Consider the following 21,147-nt stretch of genomic DNA (forward strand, 5'->3'; position numbering starts at 1 on the left):
TCTGTACAGCCTTTCTCAGAGGCGTCCCTACCAGGGACATCCTAGAAGCTGCTACCTGGAGTTCTGTACATACTTTCACCAAGCATTATCATTTGCCAATTTTCTCTAAATCTAAAGCTGGCTTTGCCACGGCAGACTTGCAGGGCCTTATAACTGGCCCTAATTCTATCTAAATTCCTCCTCCCAACCATAGCTTTAGGAATCTACCCAAATGTAATGACTGCAACAGTGAAACACGAAGAATATAGTACAGTTGTGTACACTTACCATAAATATAGATGTTCAAGTGTATTCACTGTTGCAGTCCTGGTTACCCTCCCTCCAGCCCCCTAACTTCTTTTGACTATACCTCTACTTTCCTTTACTATGCTTAAAAGCCTTTTTGGTGTATTTGCTTTTTTGATGGAGGCATATATTTGTACTTTTATATTTAATTGCTTCCCATTAAGGGGGCACCTGACATCTGGGGCAAGAAAAACTGACATAATGGTGTCGGCTGCATGTTTTATACCTCTGACGTCCTCACGTCATGGAAGAAGGGACAGCAACTGATGCAGGACCCAAAACTTTGTTAATCAGTCCAACTGAGGGCTACCTGCAAGCAGATAACCCAAATGTAATGACTGCAACAGTGAATACACTCAAACATCTACATTTATGGTAAGCGTACACAACTGTACTTTACTTACTAAAGCAAGGCAGATGAAGGTAGATGAGTGTCTTGTCAGATCCAAAAACAGAGTGCACTCCTCACATCTCTCACTAGTAGTCAAATACAGTTTCAGTGCTGGCTACAAAATGATATCACATCTGGTCACCTGACTCTGTGGTTCCCACACTACCCTCTTACAAGAAACTGAGCCAGGATTTGGCACTGATGTGTCACAACACATACATAGAAATGTAGCTAAAGTTTATTACAGCATCTGAAAATTGTAAAAGAAAACCAACACTTCCACTCTTCCTGCAGAAACTAACAAGCCATTCTCTGGCACCCCAGGGCAGCAATTAGTTCACCACTGAGGAGAAGAGAGCAGGATCCCAGCTCAGACTTTTCACAGACATTACATCTCTGGCTGCACTCAGACCTGTGAGATAAAATCTTTATGGCCTAAACCAAGTAATTTAATTTCAGGCAATTTTTATTGAGGTTAGCTTAGCTGAGCTTAAACCCTTCCGTTCAAGCATTCTCTGTTAAAATATATACATTTTATCACTTACAATAATACAATCTGGCTTGCATGTATATTTCTTTTCTGTCCAGGACCCACTGTTGATACATTTTTAGCACAAGCAGCTTTACAATATATTTTTAACACAAGCATCTGTACAAATCAGTGTGATATTCAAATGACATATAATTCTTTACAAAGCTCCAGCTAGCTATGCTGGCATATGTTACACATGCACTACCCTACTCTCCCTGGCACAGCTGGCACTACCTCACATCATCACCCCCCTTTGAAGACTCAAGCTAGTTTTTCCAGTGACCTTGGGGAAACATTGCTTGAGAGGAATGAGCCTGTCTGGGAGCACATTAACCCATACCCTGTCTTGAGAACCCATCTACATTGGCATTGCTGACCCCACTATAGTGCTGCACTGTCATGTCATATACCTGCAACCCTAAGCTCCACGTTAATAACTAGGCATTTTGCTGTCTGGTTCAATGTAGCCATGTTATGGGATTGTGGTCTGTATCCACAGTGAATTTCCTTCCAAACAGCTATGGCTGAAGTTTTTACAGTGCCCATGCTATGGCTAGACATTCTTTTTCTACAGCTACATAGCATTCCTCCCTAGGTTGGAGTCTATGGCTGAGATATACAACAGGGTGTTCTTTTCCCTCTGAGAAAACCTGGCTGAGTATAGCCCCCACCCTATGGTTTGAAGCATCCACCTGCACAGCAAATTCTTTGCTGCAATCTGTACTGGTTGCTTGCGTAATCTGTACTGGTTATCACCGGGGGTCCTCCCAAAGCCCTTTTAAGCTTTTGCAATCCCTGCTTGCAGGCTGGGGTCTACACAACCTTATTTGGCCTGTTTTTCCTCACCTGGCCTGTGAGAGGAGCAGTTACTGTACTATAATTGGGAACAAACTTTCTGTAGTACCCTGCTGTCCCCAAGATTGCCCTCTCCTGCTTTCTGGTAACAGGGGCAGGCCATGCTTGAATAGCTTGGACTTTGGCAGGTTCTAGACTGATCTTAAAACTCCCCACTCTATGTCCCAGGTAGAAGACCTCTGCCATACCTACCCGACACTTACTGGGCTTAATGGTCAACCCTGCCCTTTGCAGTCTCTCGAGTACCTCCCTGACATGCTGAAGGTGCTCTTGCCAGGAATGTCTGTAGATGGCAATATCATCCAGATAAGCAAGGGCCTAATCTCCTGCTCTTGCTAGGATATGACTTAACAGCCTCTGGAAGGTAACTGGGGCATTTTTCATCCCAAAGGGCATCTTCATGAATTTATATAATCCAGAAGGAGTCACAAAGTCTGATCTCTCTCTAGTCATGAGAGTCAAGGGCACCTGCCAGGAGCCCTTGGTCAGATTAATAGTGGTCAAATACTTAGCCCCACCCAGCTGCTTTAAGGCTCCCTCTGTCCTAGGCATGGGGTAAGCATCTGACTCTGTGTAACTGTTTAGCTTTCTGTAGTTCATACAGAACCTGGTGCTGCCATCCTTCTTTGGTACCAGCACCACTAGGGAGACCCTGGGTTTACTGAACTCCTGGATTACTCCCATTTCCAAAATTTCCTGTATCTCCTCCCTCAGAGTTGGTCTGAGTCACTCAGGCACTCTGTAAGGGGCCTGCTTGATAGGTCTTTGGGGTCCTGTATCCACATGGTGCTGCACCAGGTGGGTGCACCCAGGTTTCCTAGTGAACATGTCCCCAAACTCCTGTAATACTGCTCAGATTTCTTGAACTTGGGTATGGGATAGCTGCTGGGAGATTGCTACCCCTTCCACTGAGGTGTCAGTCCGAGCCTCATTGAGGAGATCAGTCACCAGATCCCCCTCAGACTCCTCCTGTCACCCACTGCAAATACTCAATACAAGGGCTTCCCTATCATGGTAAGGCTTCATCATGTTAACATGGTACAGTTTGTGCCCCTGCCTCCTGCCTAGCAGTACTAGCATGTAATTATCATCACTGACCTTCCTTACGAACGGTCCTTTCCAAGTTACCTACAGCTTAATGTGTCTGACAAGAATGAGCATCATAACATGCTGTCTCACAGCATACACTCGGCCTCGAGTTTTCCTGTCATACCAGACCTTTTTCTGTTGCTGGGCTCCTGCCAGGTTCTCTTGGACCAAGCCCATGAGCTCCCTAAGCCTTGTCCTAAGGTTTAGGACATATGCCAGAACAGAGTCCTTGTTGGATTCACACTCATACTCTCAGATATCACAAATCAAATCCAAATGACCCCTCACCCTATGCCCATACAGCAACTCAAAGGGTGAAAAACCTGTGAATTCCTGAGTACCTCTCTATATGCAAACAGCAGATGGGGCAATTATTTGTTCCACTCTCACTTAAACTGGTCTGCAAGTGCCCCTAGCATGGTCTTTAGTGTAGAGTTTAACCTCTCCACAAGACCATTAGTCTGTGGGTGGTAGGGGGTGGTCTTTAGGTGCTTCACCCCACAGAGCTCCCACAGACAAGCCAGCAGGTTTGACATGAAATTGGCACCTCTGGCAGTCAGTATTTATCTCAGGAAAACTACGCTAATGAAAATATCTAACAAAGCATTTGCCACCTTCTCTACCTTGATGGAGGACAGAGACACCACCTCAGGGTATCTAGCAGCATAATCTACTACCCCTAGAATATATTTCTTCCCTGTGGAACTTAGGGTACTCAGAGGCTCTACAATATCCATAGCTACCCTCTGAAATGGCTCCTCAATCAAAGCAAAGGCATCAAAGGAGCTTTGACCTTGCCTCTCGCCTTGCCTACTTTTTGCCACTGCTCCCAGGTTCTGCAGTACCCTGTTACATCCCTTGCAATCCCAGGCCAATAAAAGTTCTGTATAATATGTCTCTTAGTACTATTTATGCCAATATGACCTGCAAAAGGACTGTCATGGACTATGGCTGGAAGTGCCAGATGGTAGACTCTGGGGACTACTAGCTGCTATATTACCTCAACCTCTAGCCCTCCCTCAGGGCTCCACTCTATATACAGTAATCCTTTGTTCCAGTATACAGATTCCCCTTTTCCTTGAGATTCAGGTGCCTCCTTAGCTACCTCTCTCAAGCCTTGTAATGTAGTATCCAAGAGCTGAGCCTGTCTCAACTCTACTTTTGTGATCCTTCCCAGCTCCCCTTCCACAGGAAGTCTGGTATCCTCTAACAGTGGTGCCTCACTGTCAGCCCGGGTACTAACACTCACCTCTGCCCTTGCAGTCACCCTGTCCATGGGAACATCAGTGCCTATCAGCAGCTGTGGCTCACTTTCAGACTCACTGCTACAGGGTAGCCCCCTCTCTGAAATAGCCACCCCCGGCTTCAGGTGTGGGGTCTGTCTGGGTCTCCCCCAGGTTACCAGACCCACATACCTGTCTCCAACCCTGACTGCATGTAACTGCATGCACATAAGGTATTGCATTATCAAATCATTCCCTATCAAGACATCTGCAGGGATATCCTCAAACACACCTACTTGTTTGCTTCCCTTTCCACCCTCTCAATCAAGGTGAACCCTGGCCAAAGCTATTTGGAATGGGGTCCATTCTAAAACCCTGACTGGAGTGGACTGCCCAAGCAAGTATTGCTCCTCTTTAACCATTGCAGGTTTCACAATGCTTATGTCAGAGGTTGTGTCTCTCTTGGCAGTGGTTTGTTTTCTATCCACTAAGACAGGATACAAACTCCAGTGATAGTTTGGTACTCCTGTTGTCTCCAGTCAACTTACCACTGGCATGCTGTTATTTCTACTTGCTGGCTCCCTCAACTTTTGTTCCTCGCCTTCCTTCAGGGGACATTTGTACATTTAAAACATCTAAACCCTGATCCTGACTGTGTACCTGAACTAGTCACTTCTCCTTTTACTGGTGGACTCTATTGGGATGTTTTTGGCTGCCCACCATAGGTTCCCTTATATCCACGTGAAGCACTGCGTATCACCTTTTTGTGCAGTGGTGACTGGCCTGCCATGTAGAGATCTCCTTTTCTCCCCAGCTCAACTGAAGAGTTACACTCCTGGTCTACCAACCAGATTCTCACGTCCTCAAGCAAAGTGGTAAAGGTTTGTTCCCTCACAAAAAGGTCTGCCAGCCTTTCAAATGTGGTGACCTGACACCCACTCACCCACCTATGAAAATAAGTGCTTAGCCCAGCAATATAATCACATACTCTTTTATCTGCCCTATGGCTATGCTCACAATTTTTTTCTGTAAGCTTCAGGAGGGTATTAACTTAAAACATTCCAATAAACATTATTTAACATTGTCATAATTTAAACAATCAGTATGAGACAATTTAGAAACAGCAATTAAAGCTTTACCCTGGAGTAAGGGGGTCAGGAACTGTGCCCAGAACCCTTGGTCAACATCATACTGTTTGCACCTCTTTCAAATATATGAATAAAACTATCAACATTATCACCTTCTGTATACTGTGGAATAAATTTACTGACCTTGGGTACTTCTGGGGTTCAGTTACTCTCTTCTCCATTACCTCCATGCTCCTGAAGAAGAGTTAGTATATACCTCTCATGTTGATGCTGCTTTGCATTTTCTTTAGCCTTCAAATGCTGCAGTTTTTCTGCTGATTCTAATTCTATATGTTTTGCCTCCAGTTCAAGTCTCTATAACTACAGATTGGTTTTAAGTGTTCTGAGGAAAAGGTGAACTGTCCTGTTTTTGACAGCTGCCCATCCCATCACCAGACTGGTTGTCTTCCTGATTGCTGGTCTGTGCTGCAGCTGCTACTAAGGCTGAAATCATTTCTTCTTTAGTCAGGTTGGCGTGCACACTTTAGCCAACTGGTTCAGTGTCAGTTTGCCATAATCTTCTGCAGACATCTTTTCCCACTTTCATTGACTAAACCAAACTAAAATAAATAAATAAAACTCTTGTGAAAAAAATGAAACTCTTTATGTTCACCTTGTGGCTGCTAAGATTACACACAAATTTAGTGACAACTGTTTAAAGGTTATAGATGTTCAATGAATATCTCACTGCTGCTACCAATATGTGATGTCCCTCTTCTGGGCTAGTGATCAAGGAGCCTCAGTCCTCACCACTGATACCACTAGAGAACATTCACTATGAGAAAAATAAACACAGTATTTTCAGATGCAGCCTTCTGCACCAAATACAATTTCCCTTAAGAGCACACAGAAAATGCACACTCCAGTCCTGGGACTGGGCCCTCTCTAGGCCCCAAATAAGACTCCCCCCTGACCACTATAGGTCTGAGTCCTTAGCCGAGTGTTCCAAGCCAAGTCGTGCACCACCCTCTCTGTGAAATCAGTGCTCTCAGTGTTTCTGTTCAAAGTAGCTGTCACACACACTGTCTTTGAGATTTGATTTTCGTACACACACACACACACACACACACACACACACACACACACACACACACACACACACACACACACACACCTGGGAAAGGCTGGCACAGCTTACCTGCTCTGCCACCTCCACCCAGACTATAAGTACATTGCCACCATCAGAACACCCAAAGCCAGCTACTTTAAAGCTGTTACCAGGGTACCCAATTACACTTATTAAAATTAATACTTGTACAAATTATAGTTTTTAACCAAGCAGCAAGGCTTTCAAGAATGGGGAACCACAGTGCCACTAAATAAATGCAAGTCCTCTCAAAGGTTAAATATTTTCTAAAAGACCAGCCACAATTATAGGTATAGATATATTTAATAATAAATAATAAAACATGAAAGTACTGAATATCTATTTACAATAAACACCATAGTTTCAATCACAGAACATATAAAAAATAACACATATGGACAGATACAGAAAAAACAACATTTAGCTAATCTCACTATTTTTAACTGACTGAATAATGTTCCCTAGTTACTTACTAAACCAAGACAGATGAAAGTGGATGAGCATCTTGTCAGATCCAGAAAGAGATTGCATTCCTCACATCTCTTACCAGTATTCAAATACAATTTCAGTGCTGGCTACAGAATGACATCACATCTGGTCACCTGACACGGTGGTTCCCACACTAACCTCTCACTAGAAACTAAGCCGGGATCTGGCACTGATGTGTCACAATACATACATAGAACTTTAGTTAAGGTTTATTACAGCATCTGAAAACTGTAAAACAATTCCAGCACTTCCATCCTTCCTGCAAAAACTAACAAGCCATTCTCTTGCACCCCAGGGTAGCAATTAGTTCACCACTAAGGACAACAGAGCAGGATCTCAGCCCAGACTTTTCAGAGACATTATTTCTCTGGCTGCATTCAGGCCTGTGAGATAAAATCTTTATGGCCTAATCCAATTCATTTAATTTCAGGCTATCTTTCTTAAGGTTAGCTGGGCTGAGTTTAACCCCTTCCTTTCCAGCATCCTCTGTTAAAAGATATACATTTCATCAGTTACAACAATACAGTCTGACATAAGTGTATATTTCTTTTTCTGTCCAGCAGGACCCACTGTTGATACATTTTTAACACAAGCAACTTCACAAATACATTTTAACATAAGCATCTGTACAAATCAGTTTGATATTCAAATGACATATAGTTCTTTACAAAACTCCAGCTAGCTCTGCTGGCATATGCTACACATGCACTGCCATACTCTCCCTGGCACAGCTGGAACTACCTCACATCATCACAAATACCATCACTTGATGCAGTCAAATGCCTTTTCAAAGTAAGGTAATAACAATGTGAACAGATCAGGGTGATTACAGACTGACTGAAACACAGTAAATTAAAGCTTAGAGGTGGTCAGAACTGACCCTGCCCTTAAAGAGATCATCTTGGTAGGGGTCACATAACAGGTTTAGAAAACAGAACACTTATAGTTTCATAGTTTCATAGTATAGTACTAGGCTATCTACCCTGGGGCATTTGTAAGCCTAGCCATAGTGATGTGGCTTTTGCCACCCCATGAAGTGGTACAAAAATGTACAGAATAAATCTAGAATACTGTGCCTCTGTCTAGTAGTGACACAGTGAAGGTCCCCTTATATAATAGAATTAGTTTACTGTGCCCCTGTCTAGCAGTGACACAGATGTGACCCCTGGTGTAAACTTACGATCTCCCATCCACTCATCAAGATTTCTCTTGAAGAGAGTCAGTGAGGGGCTCTGTCTAATATGAACTGGGATCCTGTTCCAAAGCATAGGAAGCCTCTGGGTTATGAATCTATCCCTCCAGCATGTCCTATTCATACTTGTGCCGAGGTTTAAGTCTTTAGCTCTCGTGGTCCTGATGGATTTGGATTTTTTGAGGTGGAGCATGTCCATCAGATCCTGATTGGACATGGGCTTGTACGTCAGGCAGAGATCACCTCTGAGCAGGCGGTATGCTACTGAATAGAGCTGAAGTTTCTTTAGTCTGGCAGAATAAGACATATGTTGGAGACCCTTGATCCTTTTGGTGAGGTACTTTTGTGGTCTCTCTAGCTGTTGCAAGTGCCGGGTGAGGTACATACCAAATGGGGCATTGTACTCAATCATGGGTCTGATGAGGGAGGAATATAGGGGTACAATGACATCCTTGGATCTGGATGTGAAACCCTTCATGATGAGGTGTGCAAGGTAGAATGTTTTTCTAACCACTTTGGCAATGTGGGTGTCAAATGAGAGGTCGCTCTCTACTTGGGTCCCTAGGTCTCTGATTACTTTTTCCATACTCAGTGGGTTGCTGTCTATGTGATAATTTGTGGGTACTTTGTTTTTTCCAAAAGGGATGACTATACATTTTTTGGCATTTAGTTTAAGGCCGTGACTACTGCACCAGTTGTCCGTTTCAGTGAGGCCTTTTTGTAGGATGTGTGTATCTGCTGGTGTATCGACTATGGCGCCTAGTTTGTAGTCATCTGCAAACTTTGTCAGCCACAGCCCTCCCATGTTTGCTTTAACATCTGAGAAATAAATGCTGAACAAGAGGGGTCCCAGGACAGATCCCTGTGTGACACCACTTGTGACTGGCTTTGAGTCTGACATTGCTCCAGCGATTTTAACTTTATGGGTTCTGTCCTTTAGCCAGTTTGCAACCCATCTAGTGACATAAGGGTTTACTTTTAAGCTGTTTAGCTTATCTATGATGCCTGAGTGGGGTATTGTGTCGAAGGCCTTAGCCAAGTCCAGGTATGCTGTATGGACTGCTTTGCCCTCATCAATGGCTCTAGTGACTGTTTTGAAAAAGTCAACCAGGTTTAAAAGGCAGGATCTGCCCTTTACAATGCCGAACTGGGTGGGGTCAAGCATCTGTAGGTCCCCTATGTCTCCGTTTATGAGTTCCATAATGATTCTTTCCATAGCTTTGCGGACCAGGCTAGTCAAGCTTATGGGGCGGTAGTTTCCAGGGTCTGTAGAGGCACCCCCCTTTTGGAGTGGGACCACTGTTGCTGTATGCCAGTGTTTAGGTACATATCCCGAAGTAAGGCTAAGGTTAAATAGCATTTTTATGTGTGGGTTTAGCTCCTCTTGGAGTTCACGTAACACGCACCCCGGGATACCGTCAGGTCCCATTGATGATGTGTTTTTTGCTTTGTTTAGGGTGGTTCTCACTTGGACATCTGAGATGACAGGAGATTAAATTCAGCTGGGATAAGTATTTCTTCTTTTGGGGTGAAGGAGGAGAAATTTGCACTGAACCTGTCAGCCAGAATGTTAGCAATATCTGTGGGTTCAGTGTATTTTTTGTTGTTGTGAACCAACTCTGAGCGTATCTGAGGGTTTCCGCCCAGGTTTCTAACATAGCTGAAGAAGGCTTTGTGGTTATCTTTAGTGTCCTTAGCAATTTTTCTCTCAAAGTTTGCCTTGGATGTTTTTATGAGAGAAAGTAGTTTTCTGCTAATGTTGATCAGAGATGTCTTCCCTTCATGGGATTTCGCTCTGACGTGCTGTAGCTTCCTTCTTTTGTTATACAATTTGTTTATGGCTGAGGTCCACCAGACAGGAAGCTTACATTTGGTGGAGAGGGACTTGGATTTGTTTGGGATTGCATGATCCATGCATTCTTGGAGATGTCCATAGAAAGCATTTGTGAAGGATTCGGCATTGTGGGATGTGGTATCCACTGGCACAGTGGGCTTAAAGGATACCATCTCAGTCTTAAGAAGAGTGAAGTCTGCTTTTGAGAAGTTTTTCACTGTGGTCTTTTGTGCTGGGGGTGGAGGTGGGATATGTATATCCAGGGTGATTAGTTTGTGGTCAGATTTCACTAGTGAGGGGTATACTTCCGGTGTGGAGCATTTCGTCCCCATGTTTGTGATGATCAGGTCTAGTATATTATCTCCCCTAGTGGGAGAGGTGACTAGTTGTTCCAGTGCATTTGAATTTATGAATTCCAAGAACCTTTGGGCTAGGGTATTAGGGCTAGAATAATGTACCCAATCTATGTTTGGGTAGTTGAAGTCTCCCAGTATGATGGTATTTTGTGATACATTCATATCCTCCAATGTCTTCAGGAAGGCTGAGTGGGGTTCTTGAGATTGGGAGGGTGGTCTGTAACATGCTACCAGTTGTATAGCAGTTTTGCTATGGTCTCTGATGCTTCATGTGTTGCTACTAACCTGGAGGTGTGGGTCTCCTTTATGAATATGGACACTCCCCCTCCCTTTGTGGTTCGGCCCGGGTTTTGGGGCCGAAAAGCATGATACGAGGTATAACCTGGTAGTGCTGGGGTGCTCTCAGGAGCCTTGAACCAGGTTTCAGTTACTGCACAGACGTCGATGTTCTCCATGCTGAGGAGTGTATCAAGTGCCTGCATCTTGAGATTTAGACTTCTGGCGTTGAGCAGCATTACCCTTAGTTTTTTTCCATTTTTGTTTTCTAAGGAGGTGGGTTTGTCTTTTGAGCCTTGCCTAAAAAAGGCACTATGGGGTGGCAAGAGCCTTAGCCAATATCCGGAAGCCCAGTGGTGACAGGTGTAAGCCATCCCTTGCGAAGCAGCGTGGCTTGTCCAACATATCATCCCAGGCAGACAGACATTGGATCCCCTTAGAATGACACCAGTACTTGAGCCAATTGTTAAAGGTGATCATCTTGTCTTTGTATTGTGGTATCATTCTTGATGAGGGCAAGATGCTGCTCAGGGTCAGGGTCATACCAGCGTGAGCTACATAATCAGAGAGCTCCTCTATGTCTCTTTTCATGTAGTCCAGGGAGGTACGTCTCAGGTCATTCACACCAGCATGGACAATGACGGAGTCATATTTGTACTTGCTTTGGAGTGACCTGAGTGCGTGTGTTATGTGGCGGATCCTAGCTCCCGATAGACAGCTCACAGTCACCTTCTCCTTGTTCAGCCTGGTCAGTGGGACATCAGTGTGTCTGACTATGGAGTCACGTATTACTAGTGTATCAGGCAAGGTGTTTGGCCTTAAGGTCTGCGATTGGTCGACACACTGATTTATTGAAGTATGTGTTGCATGTGTTTTGTTTTGAGGTGGTGGATTTTTGGATGTCTGCTTTGGGAGCCTCTGTTGTTTTGATAAGTTTTTTATTAGAGCCTCCGAGTATGTCTTTGTGTTTTTATGTGTTTGGTTTGCAGTTGTGGTAGGTCTATGTGGGACTGGGATTGTTGTGTGTGTGGTTGCCATCTCCTCCTGTCTGGTCATGCCAGCTCTGAGATGAGAGAGTTCAGCCTTCAGTTTGGCTATATAGTTGCATCTCTCACATGTATTTGTGTTTGTTGGGAGGAGGAGGAGAGGGTTGTCTGTGTACATGAGACAATTGTAGCATTGTCTCAAGATGCCCAGATTGACCAGCTGAACTGGAGACGACGCCAGTAATCTACCACTCGACATGCTAGAACAGTATAAGGGAGTGGTATACCTTTAAGGGAAGTGGGTATTCACAGGGGTGATAAGTAGATGTAGTGCTTTACTTAGTACGAGAGTGCTTACTTAGTAGAGAAGTATTGAGAACAAGTGCTAGGCTTATAATACAGTGAGTAGTCTGGTTATACTAAGAGTAGAGCTTCCTTAAGGGAAAATTTGAAGAACAGACTTGGCGGAGCCAGAAAATGGTTTAACCTTGTTTAACCGGCGCGCGCTATGCGTATGACCACGAAAGCCGTGCAAACGCGGATTTTAAACAGTGAACAACAAAAGAGCTGGAAATGGTCCCAAACAACCAATTACTACAGCTTCTTGTGCTGAGGTCACTTCCCCAAGGACAGGTAGGCTGCTCAAGGCTCCCCACTCCAACTGGTGAGCAAAGAAACTTCCTGCTATCCAAGTAAGGTAATGGACAACACAGGAACTACACCACAGCCCAGAATACAGCAATGCCTGTAAACTGGTCTAAACTAGTCAAGGAAGGCGGGAAAACAAGGATTTTTTTTTTTTGTGCTTTTGTTTTTTTGGTAAAAACACGCAGAAAATGCAGAGACAGTGATAAATTAGTTACACAGGGAAGCACACTTTAGTGGGCAGCCTCCACAGTTAAATTAAACAAACAAACAAGCAAACTTTTGATCAAATTCAACTAAAATGTAACTTTAAGTGCAGATTTTAAAATAATGCAGCAATCAGTTAAATAACAGTTCAGGCTAGTTCAAGGTAAGCTACAGAAGCTATTTCAATTGAAAAAAAAGCAAAGATAGCAAAGATACTTAAATACAGAAGTTAGTCACTTTTCTGAGTTCCCTGCTGCTAGGACAACTCTGTAAACCCATGTGGAGCTTGTCTGAGCAGTATAGCCAGAAAAAAATGCCCAGAGGCGGATTTTAAACAGTGAACTACAAAAGAGCTGGAAATGGTCCCAAACAACCAATTACTACAACTTCTTGTGCTGAGGTCACTTCCCCTAAGGACAGGTAGGCTGCTCAAGACTCCCCACTCCCACTGGTGGGCAAAGAAACTTCCTTCTATCCAAGTAAGGTAATGGACAACACAGGAACTACACCACAGCCCAGAATACAGCAATGCCTGTAAACTGGTCTAAACTAGTCGAGGAAGGCGGGAAAACAAGGATTATTTTTTTGTGTTTTTTTGGTAGAAACACACAGAAAATGCAGAGACAGTGATAAATTAGTTACACAGGCTAGCACACTTTAGTGGGCACCCTCCACAGTTAAATTAAACAAACAAGCAAACTTTTGATCAATCAGGCTAGTTCAAGGTAAGCTACAGAAGCTATTTCAAGTGAAATAAAAGCAAAGATACTTAAATCCAGAAGGTAGTCGCTTTTCTGAGTTCCCTGCTGCTAGGACCACTCTGTAAACCCACGTGGAGCTTGTCTGAGCAGTATGGGTAGACATTACAAACCAAAAGTAGTAGTAGTTTAAGATTTGTCATTTTTCCAATAAATACATTTGTGTTGGATATTGAACATTATAGAATGTACTTAGCCACCTATGAAATGTTCTTATTAGTTGATTTAATACAATTACAAAACAGTATTATAACACATTAGTGCATGTATTCATCGTGTATAACTTGCTGCCTTTATTCTTTTATCATCTTCCCTGTTTTGTATAAACAGTTTAATTTTATTTCTTTTGGTATCACTCTTTATGTTGCTGTTAAAGTTTCAGCTTACATAATTTTCTCTGTTGTTGTAGAAGCAATGCATTCTTGTTAGGGGTTCCTGCCCTTGGGTGCCCAAATAGGCCTCATGCAGTATGGCCAGCCCACACATGCACACAGTTCCAAGTAGGAAAGTTTCACCCTTTGCAGCCCCTATGTTACTAATTTAAACTCTGGTGTATCCCAGGATACTGTAACATATAAAATCCAGAAGGAGCTATCATAAAAAGAATGAGACCATAATTAAAAACAAGCCAGATTATGGTAAAGAGCACTATATCCGTATCACAGAGAAAGTCTGATGTTCTGCCAGTTTGCTTCCTGATAGACCTGACATTTGAGTACAGTACTCTGGCTGGAATTGCAGAGAACATATTTTGCATGTCTGTCATTGTTGAAAAGAGTGATCAATGGGCACATAACACAGAATAATTATTATGGGAGACTAGATCATAGTTTGCTCTGTGCCAGAGATTACATAGCACTAAAACTGGCAGAAAATCAGATCCAGTGCATCCCTGAGACCAGCAGTGATGACTGCAACCCTTTGCCTCCTGCCAACAACCAGCGTCTTCCAGATACAAATAGTGCCTGCGGGAAGATGAGGGAGCACAAAGGCCAAAGGGAAAGCAGATGATCTCAAGTACAGGCAAAGGCATCAATGATTCAACAAAATGAGGTAACAACATTCTAAGCTGGCATGTAAAGGCAGATTTACAACAGCTAAGACATAACATTGAAATACAGCAAATAAAATGAATGGTCACAAAAGAAAAAAAGTGCAAGCAAATAAATATGTAATAACATGAATAAGACAGCCATAAAACCACTATAATTATAGACTTAGTCAAAGTGTTAAATAAAACATGAGTAAATTGAGTAACTACATCAGATGAGAGCCTTAATATAACCACAACCGATGACGTTAGTGCGGTTTGATCAAGGGGGCAAAGCCCGAGTGATTAAATAAAGCTAACCGTGGATAAATCTTCAATAAATTTTTTTTTTAAATGAATTTATCTATAGAAATATTATTGATATTACTATGTCATTACCTTATTCTTGATAATGTACTTGTTAATCTCTCATGATACCTAGCATGTAAACAACAGAATCTTCACTTGATTGTTTGTTAGATTTTTTTGTCTGTTTTTGACTGTTTTTCATCTGTATTGTTCAGAGCTTTTCTCCCCGGGCCTCTGCTGAAAATGGACATGCATCCAGTCGGATTTCTCCCGGTTAACAAATGTAAAATAAAATAAATTAAATAAATAAATAAATAAATAAATATACCACACCATAGAGTCAGTTATTGCTATTATAAAATGACATTATTTAAGAAAAAATGCTAACTTTTTTTAAATAATGTCTTTATATAATGGTGCTGTGGTGTTCTTCCACATTTTTTCCAGTATCCTAGGACTTTCCTGATGTACTGAGCATGCGTATGAGACTTGTATTCCCATGCTTACATAGTACAGCAGTTCCATGTAAAGAAATCACTGGAGAAATTAAGATCTCCATTGTTTTTTTTTTTTTTTAATTAAGAAAAAGGAAACTGGGAGACTTTCATCACCTGGGAGAGACAGGACATAGAAAATAAAAAAGGATAATCAGGTACATTTCTTTAGTTTTGCATAACAGACCTGATTATCCTTTTATTTTTCCCTTTGCCATCTCTCTTGTTCATTTGAGATCTTCAGTTTTCAATTGTGTTTAAAAAAAATGAAAGAAAAATACATTTTTTGTTGGATATGTTTATAGAAAAAAAAAAAGTCCAGGTGACCAGACCTTTTTATATTAGTATATTCTCAAATTTACAATGGGCACGCTGGTTGGGCTGACCAATCAGTGTGCTCCTTTTGAATATTAATTGCCAGTCATTGATCCAAGGCCATCTAGTTAAAAAAAAAAATGAAGTCGGGATGAAACCATGTAATGGATACTTCAGAAGAGAATGCTGAATAAACCAGTTATGTTTTTTTTTCCCCTTATGGGGAAACCATCACTTAAGAAGCCTTGCGTTTATTTTGCTAAGGTTTGTTCATTTAATTAAATTTGTTAACAGGATGGGTGATCTTTTCCTTACTTAGCAAGATGCAAACTCTTAGTACAGTTTAGAGAAATGTCAGTGGAGAGATCTACGCTATCATTGCATAAATTTAATTCACTGGAAAACTTCGAGTGGGAAATGCTGAATACTGAAGCTGATAAACGCAATCAACAGATATTTCAGCTATTGAAAGGTTCATCTTAGTTTCTTTGATGGATATTCTCTGTTATACAGCATTTGTAGATCTATTTGTGTGGCTACCATGTTTTTTGATGCAACATTTTTAACTTCATAATAAAAGAGAATTAGCAATTAAATAACAACTACAAAAGACTTAAGATCTGCTTGTTTTCCTTTCCTGCCCACCTGTCTTTGTGTTGTAAGACTTGCAGAACTTTTTATAATATAGGTATTGCAATGTTGTGTCTTTCAGCTTTTCCCGGTTAGGGGTCGCCACAGCGGAACTCCGGTCCACTAATGATTGGCAATAGATTTTTACGTGCTGGCTTGCCGGGCCTAATGCACAACCTTCAACGAAGGAATGCCCATTCACGCATGTTGCCACAAAGAAGACACTCTAACTGAGAATCGAACGGGCAACGTCTAACTGTGTGGCGACAACGCTACCGCAGCACCACCACTGCTGGTATTGCAATGCTTTACTTATATTTGTAATACTATATTGTCAAGTGCTGATATTCCAGTAACTGCATATCTGCATATTTAATGACTTAATATAGTACTGTTCTCATAATGCAAAAAATAAAAAAATTTGCAGCACATTATTAATTTATGGGTGTAATTAGAAATAATGCTTAACTATGTGTTGTATTTACTGAGAAAGGTAGTGCTTGAAAAGACTTCCTTTAATGAGTGTGAGATCTGTAATTGCAAGTCTCACAATGGTGAAAACTAAAGGTTGAGAAATACAACTCTCAACTCTACAAGTCTCAAAACTCGATGTATGCATTCAACATTTTTCACATGGGGTTTCATCTGTGCTGCACTCCTGGCAAGGCAACTGTGCCTCCATATCCCTTATACTTAATTCCAATACTATCATACCTTGGAGTACAGAGAATGCACCGATATACAATTGTTACATACCTCTCAATCTCCTAGAGCAAAAAATCTTGACAAACCTTGTCAAAATGGGGGGACGAAGGACCAAAAATAGGGACAGATTTTAAATATTGCTCATATAAACTTAAAACACTGCTAGAATAACAGGATTTGTCTTAGCATGCATTTTTCTGAAGGATATGAAGTCTGAAACACAAATGTGTATCATTTAGTGACTTCAATTCTCAGATCATCCCAGTGATTTGCCAGAAAATCACAAATTTTCTGAACAGACCAAAAATATGAGGCAAAAATCTAGACATTGTGCAAAAATCTGTACAGTTGAGAGGTATCATTGTATCAGTCTTATTATCTTTGTGCACCTCTAGTTTCACTTTTCTGAGGGCCACATTTGGGCCACTCTTAGTCTTTTAGGGAGCAACCCATTAAAAAAAGAACATATAAACCTTTAATAAGGAAAACTAGATTGTGTGATAGATTTTTGAAGATATAGAAGACAAAACAGAAAACAGTGACTGGAGGGCAGAATAGAAGAAAGATGATTCAGATGTGAATGGCATATATGCAGTATAGCCTGAAATTTGTGGTGATCTTGTAGTGTATATTGGAGATTAATGCTATTATAAATGAAGGGGTGAGACCTTAGAATGTTAGTAAGGATGTAAACAATGGTGTATTTCACAACCAGTGACTACATTGAAAACATAAAATGATTGGCAATATGAAACATGTGAAACTGGAAAACAAGGAACGAGATGAACAGAACTAGAGAATTGACATAGATGGACTGGAAAGAGATAATGTGGAGAGAGGATTAAAACAGAAATAATGATTATAATATTGGTAAGGGGTATATCAGGTAATTGAATATGATGACTTGAGAAAGAAGGTAGAAATACAGAGGGACTAAAAAATAGTTTAGCTTACCTGAGTAAGAATGGATAAAAGGAAGAGAAGTTTATTATTTTGAGCAAAGTGTGGGTGAAGGAAGGATTTCAAACATAAAAGTAGGGCTGGTTGGTAGACAGGTAGAGAAAGAGAGTAAAAGAATTAAACAGAGAAAGAAAAGATGGATATATGTATGAGAGATTTAGATACTAGAGGAATCTGATGAAATAGTAAAAGTAAAGGAAGAGTCATTGAACATAGTGTTGGATATATGTATGAGAGATATAGATACTAGAGGAATCTGATGAAATAGTAAAAGTAAAGGAAGAGTCATTGAACATAGTGTTGTTGGTCCAACAGATAGCCCGCCTGCTTATATTGCTGGAAGATCCACCGTCTGTGAGTTCTGTTCCTACCCCAGGTACTTGGATTGATTTTTTTCTAATACTGACATTGTAATACAGCATAAGGGGGCATTGCAGTCCTAAGGGTGCCATACTTTGGATGAGACATTAGACCAAAATCCCATCTACCTGAATTGATAGTAGCTCGGGTAGATGTAAGTATCTTGTGGTTCTTTCCTAAAAAATAAAATACATTTTTTTTTGCATTCTTTTTTCTCTGCTATCTACACCTTCATTGTATTTACAATTTTTATACAATCATACCAATTTTACCCCCTACCCTTCCATCACAGGCATTGTTTACTATACACATTAATTCCTCGTCATCTTTTCTTTTCTAATAAACAGACATTCGCATTTTCTGTTCCATAAACATCATATTTCAGTACATCATTTTTTCCTCACTTTTCATTTTCCACCTGATTTCCAAAATGGTATTTCCCTTTCAAGATCATGTCCATGTCAGTATTTTAAAACGTTCCAATCATATGTCCCTAAACAAAGTCCAACATTTTTCATTCTTTTTGTAGTCCAACAAACACTATATTTATGTTATCTCAGTATTACACATATTACATATTCTTTCTTCTAACATTATATCTTTCATGTTACTTGTCATAGGAACTTTATCTGACAATATTCATCACAAAAAATCCCCTGCTTCAAAATAATACTCAGACCTTTCCTGTATTTTTCTTATTGCTTGTTTATTATATTTATCTCTCATTTTTTCAGGGATCAACATAATATTTTTTTCTGTTTGCCATTTTTTTCTATTTCATGTACATCATGGGAAATATTCAAAAACAAAATGTCTAACTCACATTCCTGTACCTAAATTGTTCTGATTTGCACTATTATTTTTTCTTTTTAACTGCACATTTAAATTTTGAAAAACACACTCAAGGATTCATACAGAACTTCAGCACTTTCCATACAGACTACAGCAGAAATACTGCAGTAGAGTCTTTTGCAATTCATAGACATACTAGTTACAATGAGGAAAAAATCTCATTATTGGCTAATTTGCATGTCTGTGAATCAGAGTTAACTACTTTGAAGTGCATATCAGTACTTCCTGCAGTAGCTAACAATGGTTACCACATCATATTAGCACCGGCACCTCTCCCTCTGTAGTTACTCTTACACACACACACAAGCACACACACAAGCACACAATAAAACACATGCACACATACTACATATCCCTTACCTATTTTCAGAACATCTATCTCCTTTTCCCCCTCTCCTGGAAATTCACAGATGATTAGAATCAGTTTGTAATGCCACACATTCAGATTTCACATCCTTTAGTAAATGCATGCTATGGCAAATGCTATTTTAGAACTATGTGATGAAGCCTAATATTTCCTGTTTCTCACCCTCGTACATCACAATATGTTGCAGGCATTGCATAACATCTGACATCTTCAATAAATATTAAAAAAATAGTGCTGAACTAACTTGCAGTTAGTGCAGTGGACTAATGCAAGGGTGACCTTTGTCAAGGGTGAATGGTTCAAATCCCTTCCTCCCTATACTTTATTTTAATAATCAATCCCTGGTGCCTAGTAGTGGTGCAGATGGCTAATATCCTCTCTGGGTGATGGGAGAATACAGGTCTTAAAATACATGTTGTGCCATTTTATGGCACACTACTTTTCACTGGTGTCTACTGCTACCCCACACCTTTTTTAAAAATATGTGCATTTAAGGCATGGTGTATTCAGCATCCCTGGTGTCTAGTGCTGCCCCATCCCCCAATCCCCATTCTGCTTATGTGCCTCTCCTGCATAATTAGAAGTTATCTCTGGTGGCTAGTTTTTCCCCAACACCCCCTCATTCCTGTACTGTTTAAGTGCCTCTCAGGCATGAATAAGAGTTTTCCCTGGTGGCTAGTGATTCTCTCCACCCAAGGTTGCAGACTCTGTTGATTAGTGTAGGAGTATGTGGAAATATGACAGCCACACCAACCCATGCACACACACAAACACACACACACACACACACACACACACACACACACACACACACACACACACACACACACACACACATACACACACACCTACCTAACTTACCCCACTAACTCCCCTACTGCTATCTTCCAGGCAGACACACACTCATCATGATCTCACACATGCAGCCCTTCCCATACACTTACTCATACACCTCCACCTACCACTAAGCTCCCCAGCATTTGCCTCTGTCTCAGTGGATGAAATGGCCTTTTGGCTATGTTCACTACCGTGAGGTTCCAAGTGCAGTCATGCTAATCTACATGGCCAAATGATTCTGTGAATTGCTAAGCACATAGATGCCTTACCAGAAGCAGTTCCAGGGGGAGGGGTGGAGCACATGGCTAATTAGACTTAGAAGTGAATTCTAAGTTACTGCTTTGCGAACCATACAGTGCAAACCACTATCCCCTAATGCACTCCTAACCTTTCAGCTCAACAATCAAACACCCACAATCAGCCACAAATTTTAAAGTTGCTACTATAACAGATTTGTGTTAGCAAGCATTTTTTGAATTGTATGAAGTTTGAAACACATATGTTTGTAATTATTTGATGACTATAGTCCACAACACTTTACCAGATAGCCACAAATTTTACCAATAACAGACCACAGATATGAGGACAAAAGTCAGAGACAGGTGATAACTATGTCTTCTGCACACACACACACACACACACACACACACACACAAACAAAAAATTACAGTCACATGTATAAGACTACTCCCCAGATATCTACTTGAGACAAGTAAATGTACAAATTCATAAACAAATGGCCAGAAGTGTATCTCATCTTGCAGTTGTCAGAACAATACAATGGAACCCACTGCAACTCCCTTCTGCAGTCTCGATTTATTTTTTTATTGATTGGTTTGTTGACCAGGATAGTCTCACTAGGTCAGTGTCCCCTTTTCAGGGAAGAGTCGAGGTGGTATTTAGACTACTAGGAGAAATTTAGCCCAGGCATCTTCTCACACTCTTTTCAGTAGGTG

This window comes from Protopterus annectens, chromosome 5.part0, assembly GCF_019279795.1.
Source record: "Protopterus annectens isolate FY-2018-M chromosome 5.part0, PAN1.0, whole genome shotgun sequence".
Taxonomy (NCBI): Eukaryota; Metazoa; Chordata; order Ceratodontiformes; family Protopteridae; genus Protopterus; species Protopterus annectens.